Here is a 6,860-nt window from a genome sequence, read left to right on the forward strand (position 1 = left end):
GCTTCTCAGACTCCGCCGCTCCCTGGTTCAGGGCCCCTTAATCAGACGAGCCCCCCGCTCCCCAGTCTCTTCAAAATGGATGAATCAAACCAGCCGAAAATGCGCCAAAGCCGCCGGACTACCGAACCCACTAGGGCCTGTGGGCTCCGCCCCAGCACGACCGGTCATTGGCAGCTCCTGCCAGATGCGCGGAGCTCATTGGTCCGTTTGAATCATCACGTCCCCCAGGCTCCGCCCCGCCCGCGGAGAGGCCCCACCTCCTCCGTGAGGTCCTGTTTGTCAAGATTCTCTGAGAGCGCACGGCCGCAAAACAAAAATGGTCGCTGCTCGTCCCGCCCCCTGGTTGCCACTCCGGAGTTGCAGATTCGTCTTGGGTCGCGCCTTAGGACGACTGAGAAAAAAGATTTATGAAGGGCTCAGTGTTATTTAATGTTAGCTTAATGATACATCATTTCGCCTGTCTTGGTCATTTATAAACTCCACTGACAGCAAAACCTGTGGGCCAAGCAGCTGATTCGTCAGCAAGGGGCTGCTTCTGAATTGGAGGGAAACTTCACAGCTTCAAAAATTTTGACCTTAAACCCACAAGCCCCTTCGCCTTGCTTCACCGTTAGACCTCAGGAGCCCCAGCAACTGCTGGAGCAGGGAGGCAGGCTCTCAGTCAAGGGAAAACTTCACCATCAATTTCCATTCTCCATTCAGGACCTTGAGATCACTTCAGGGTCATTAACGTCCTAGTCGTGGACTTCAGGGCCCTAAAAATTAGGAGCAAGAGCGCTGGGCCAGAAGGTTTTTCTGTTTGAACCTCAGGTCCACCACTTAATAGGTGTATAGCTTTACCGCTCTGTGCCTCAGTTTTCTCCTATGTAAAATGGGCAACAGTACTGAATTCGTAGGATTCTTAGGGTTAAATGAGTTGATATATTAAAAGGCTTTAGGACAGTCTCTGGAACAGTAAGCGGAATGTAAGTATTTGTTATTAGTAAATTCATATTCCTAATTCCTTGGTGGGGATGGGGGAGGGGCTGGCTCAAGACTCAAGTCAAATAACTGAGGATAACTCAGATCGTTCCATTTAAATCTATGAACATTTGCTGGAAGCATAGAACTCTCAGAAGTAGAGCTCAGGATCCCTATGGGAAAGGCCAAGGTTTACCCGACCATTGTAAAACAGACTTCAATCCCTGTTACAGGCAGCCTGTTAATAACCAACTGAAGCCACAGTCCATAAACAAACAAACAAACCAAACCTTTACTGTTGCCTCCTGAATGTCTCCCCTTGTAAACTCTGGCTTCCCTAAGGGAAAAGAATAGCACAGTCCACCAGTAAAGCGTAAAACAAGTTATATTTTCTCTTCCATGTCGCGCCACCCTTTCCCCCGTGAATGTTGTTGGTAGTTAAAAAATAAAGCATACCATTAAGTACATTCACATCTCCAGAATATTTTCAACTAAACATTATACTTAAACACTAATCCCCCATTCCCTCTCTCCCGAGCCCTGGTACCCACCGTTCTTATTCCTGTCTTCATGAATCTGACTACTGCAAGGAACCTCACATAAGTGGAATCATATAGTATTTATCCTTTTGTGGTTGGTTTATTTCACTTACCATAATGTCCGTTCAGGTTCAATCATGTTGAAGCATGTATAAAAATTTTCTACCTTTTAAAGACTAAATACTATGTCATTATATGTATACACCACATTTTGTTTATCCATTCCTCTGTCAGTGGACACTTGGATCACTTCCAGATTTTGGCTATGGTGAATAATTGCTGCTGTGAATGTAATATATAAATAGCTCTTCTAGCACCTGCTTTCAATTTTTGGGAATATATACCCAGAAGTGGAAATCCTAGCTCATACAGTAACTCTATTTTTAATTTTTTTGAGGAATCTCCATTCTATTTTCCATAGCAGGTGCACTATTTAACGTTCCCACAAACAGTGCACAAGGGTTCCAGTTTCTCCGTATCTTGCCAACACTTTTTGGTTTTATAATTTATTTACTTTTGGCTGCACTGGGTCTTCATTGCTGCACAGGCTTTTCTCTAGTTGCAGAGCAAGGGCTTCTCATTGTGATGGCTTCTCTAGTTGCAGACCATGGGTTCTAGGGTATGTGGGCTTCAGTGGTTGCAGCACATGGGCTCATTAGCTGCGGTTCCCTGGCTCTGCAGTACAGGCTCAATAGTTGTGGTGCACAGGCTAGTTGCTCCACAGCATGTGGGCTCTTCCTGGATCTGGAATCAAATTCATGTCTCCTGCATTGGCAGGTGGGATATTTACCCCTGAGACACCAGGGAAACCCTTATTTTGGTATTTTTTGATAGTAGTCATCTTTTTTTTTTTTTTTCTGGTGGTAGTCTTAGTGGATGTCCAAATATGTTTTGACTAAGGATTGTCATCCATTATTGCCACAATGCCAGTGCAGAGGCTGGTGTGGCGCAGTCACAGGTGACTTTCTCGGAAGCTCTGTTATTAGGTCAGATTGCTGTTATTTAGCAAATACCATTATTTGTTATTGTGAGATGAGGCAGAGGAATTCTTGTTATTCATTTATTAGGCAATGAAAGGAACTGACCAATCTACATATCCAGGCAAATGGAAAGTTCAGAACAGGTTTTCTTGGCCTTGGCACTGTAGTTTACTTCCAGGCCTATGTACAGATGGCCACAGAAGGCTATTCCTCTTCTAAAGTGAGGGTCATATCTTATCTCTCTCCTTAGCTTCAGCTAATAGCTTCTGTTTGCTTGTTTATTGACTCAGTATTTCTTTTTTTCTCTTTTTTTAAAACACTGGATACCCTTTTGATTTGTTCCAGGTACTGTTCTTTTTGGTTTTTTTTGGCCGCACTGTGTGGCACATGGGATCTTAGTTACCCAACCGGGGATCAAACCTGTTCCCCCTGCAGGGGAAGTGGGGAGTCTTCACCACTGGATCAGCAGGGAAGTCCCTTCACTCAGTATTTCAACAAACACTGTCTCTCAGGAAGGAAGGAAGACTTGAACTTCTAGTTTACTTTTTAGTGAGCAAGTACAGAGTTATGCCTACAAGACCCCTAGAACTGTCTCCCTCGCGGTCAGGAGAATCTGAAATGCAACCTCCAAGGTCAGATCCCTCCAGTGCATCCCCACACAATCTCCCCTGGACACCTGTCTCAAGCACAGCCACTCTGTAGGAAACTGAAGACAGACACTAATCATCTGGCGCGTTAGATATCAGATGCACTGTCAGTTAACCTTGAAGAGACAATATACGAAATCGTGAAAATGAAACAGGCTCAGGAGACAGAAAAGACAGTTATTCTTCCTCCCAGGAAATGAGATTTAATGGCTTTGGGAACCCAATGCTTAATTTCCCCTATGATTTTAGTTACATTTTGAGAATTAGCCTTTTCCTTCTCCCCTGCATATGTTAAAGACAATAAGAAGTGACAGTGTGGGGCAGTGAGTCTGATGATTCTTTCCTACCCCTAACAAAGACCCATTTCCTTCAAGGCTATGCTATAATTTCTGGGAACTTTGTAAAAAATTTTGAGCAATTACTCCATGCCGGGCACTTCCAGTTCTGTGGCTGCGTGAAAATCAGCCAGCCAGGTTTAAAGATAGACTCTGCTTCAACATAGTTTTGGAAGTTTTAGCCACAGCAATCAGAGAAGAAAAAGAAATAAAAGGAATCCAGATTGGAAAAGAAGAAGTAAAACTCACACTGTTTGCAGATGACATGATCCTCTACATAGAAAACCCTAAAGCCTCCACCAGAAAATTACTAGAGCTAATCAATGAATATAGTAAAGTTTCAGGATATAAAATTAACACAGAGAAATCCCTTGCATTCTTATACACTAACAATGAGAAAACAGAAAGAGAAATTAAGGAAATAATTCCATTCACCATTGCAATGAAAAGAATAAAATACTTAAGAATAAATATACCTAAAGAAACAAAAGACCTATATAGAGAAAACTATAAAACACTCATGAAAGAAATCAAAGAGGACACAAATAGATGGAGAAATATACCATGTTCATGGATTGGAAGAATCAATATAGTGAAAATGAGTATACCACCCAAAGCAATCTATAGATTCAATGCAATCCCTATCAAGCTACCAACAGTATTTTTCAGAGAATTAGAACAAATAATTTCACAATTTGTATGGAAATACAAAAAACCTTGAATAGCCAAAGCAATCTTGAGAAAGAAGAATGGACCTGGAGGAATCAACTTGCCTGACTTCAGGCTATACTACAAAGCAACAATCAAGACAGTATGGTACTAGCACAAAGACAGAAACATAGATCAATGGAACAAAATAAGAAGCCCAGAGATAAATCCACACACCTATACTACTTTATCGTTGACAAAGAAGGCAAGAATATACAATGGAGAAAAGACAATCTCTTTAACAAGTGATGCTGGGAAAACTGGTCAACCACTTGTAAAAGAATGAAACTAGAACACTTTCTAACACCATACACAAAAATAAACTCGAAATGGATTAAAGATCTAAACGTAAGACCAAAAACTATAAAACTCCTAGAGGAAAACATAGGCAGAACACTCTCTGACATAAATCATAGCAGGATCCTCTATGACCCACCTCCCAGAGTTATGGAAATAAAAGCAAAAATAAACTAATGGGACCTAATTAAACTTAAAAGCTTTTGCACAATGAAGGAAACTATAAGCAAGGTGAAAAGACAGCCTTCAGAATGGGAGAAAATAATAGCAAACGAAGCAACTGACAGTTAACCTCAAGAATATACAAGCAACTCCTGCAGCTCAATTCCAGAAATATAAGCGACCCAATCAAAAAATGGGCCAAAGAACTAAACAGACATTTCTCCAAAGAAGACATACAGATGGCTAACAAACACATGAAAAGATGCTCAACATCAGTCATTATCAGAGAAATGCAAATCAAAACCACAATGAGGTACCATTTCATACCAGTCAGAATGGCTGCTATCAAAAAGTCTACAAACAATAAATGCTGGAGAGGGTGCAGAGAAAAAGGAACCCTTTTTACACTGTTGGTGGGAATGCAAACTACTACAGCCAATATGGAGAACAGTGTGGAGATTCCTTAAAGAACTGGAAATAGAACTGCCATACAACCCAGCAATCCCACTGCTGGGCATACACACCGAGGAAACCAGAATTGAAAGAGACACATGAACCCCCAGTGTTCATCGCAGCACTGTTTACAATAGCTAGGACATGGAAGCTACCTAGATGTCCATCGGCAGATGAATGGATAAGAAAGCTGTGGTACATTTACACAATGGCATATCACTCAGCTATTGAAAAGAATGCATTTGAATCAGTTCTAATGAGGTGGATGAAACTGGAGCCTATTATACAGAGTGAAGTAAGTTGGAAAGAAAAACACCAATACAGTATATTAACACATATATATGGAATTTAGAAAGATGGTAATGATGACCCTATATGCGAGACAGCAAAAGAGACACAGATGTAAAGAACAGACTTTTGGACTCTGTGGGAGAAGGTGAGAGGGGATGATTTAAGAGAATAGCATTGAAACATGTACATTATCATATATGAAACAGATCGCCAGTCCAGATTCTATGCACGAGACAGGGTGCTCAGGGCTGGTGCACTGGGATGACCCTGAGGGATGGGATGGGGAGGGAGGTGAGAGGGAGGGTCAGGATGGGGAACACACGTACAGCCATGGCTGATTCATGTGAATGTATGGCAAAAACCACCACAATATTGTAAAGTACTTAGCCTCCAATTAAAATAAAAAATTAAAAAAAAAAAAAAGAAACTATGTAAGGCTGTATGCTACACCAACCATAACAGAATGACAAATGTTCTTTCTTAAATACTTCAGTTAAAGATTCCACATTGTCCATTAAAAGAAAAATAAAGATAGACACTGCTTCTACTGTCTACAGGAGCTCAGAAAGGGACCTGTCTTTGAAGACCCTGCCAGGAAATTAAAGAAAGATTCTCCAGAGTTGTGTTTTCTTTTTCCTTCTTCTTTTTAAAAATCTTTTACCTCCAACCTGCTGACCCTCTGTCCCATCACAACACTCATAAGAAAGGGTGGGATAGAGGAGCTGTGTGTTTCGTTAGTCTTTCTGTAACCCCAGTGGCCAAAAACCCTCTTGGAGATAGGTTCATGGTTAAGAAGGATGCTTCCTTGCCTCAGGTCACAGACAGAAAAAGACTGGGCCAAAGTCAATTTAAACTTTCTAATTCATTTTCTCAAGTATAAATTTCTTATTTTCTCAAGTGTGTATTTCTTCTGCTCCAGACTTCCATCTTCCTTTCTATTCCTAAGAATGTTAAGAGATGGGGCTTCCTTGATGGCTAAATGGTAAAGAATCCGCCTACCAGTGCAGGAGACACAGATTCAATCCCTGGTCTGGAAAAATCCCACATACCATGGAACAACTAAGCCTGTGCACCACAACTACTGAGCCTGTGCTCTAGAACCCCGGGAATCACACACTGCAGCTACTGAAACCCTTGTGCTCTAGAGCCATGTGCCGCAACAAGAGCAATGAAAAGCCTGCGCACCACAAGGAAGAGCACCCCTGACTCGCCACAACTAGAGAAAAGCCCACGAAGCAAGGAAGACCCAGAACAGCCAAAAATAAATAAATAAAAGAATGTTAAGAGCTAAGTTTAGGTGGGTTTCTGTTACTAAGACAAACAGGATGTACAATTTGACATCAGATTGAAGGAAAAAAAACCCAGCACTAACACTCGCTGTTTTGCTCAACAGCAGTAATAGAAAACTTGCACTTGTAACATGAAAGATAACACAGCCTTATCCATCTAAACCACCAGCAAACACTGTTAAGTGAACACTACTGAAAG

This window comes from Budorcas taxicolor, chromosome 16 (assembly GCF_023091745.1).
Source record: "Budorcas taxicolor isolate Tak-1 chromosome 16, Takin1.1, whole genome shotgun sequence".
Taxonomy (NCBI): domain Eukaryota; kingdom Metazoa; phylum Chordata; class Mammalia; order Artiodactyla; family Bovidae; genus Budorcas; species Budorcas taxicolor.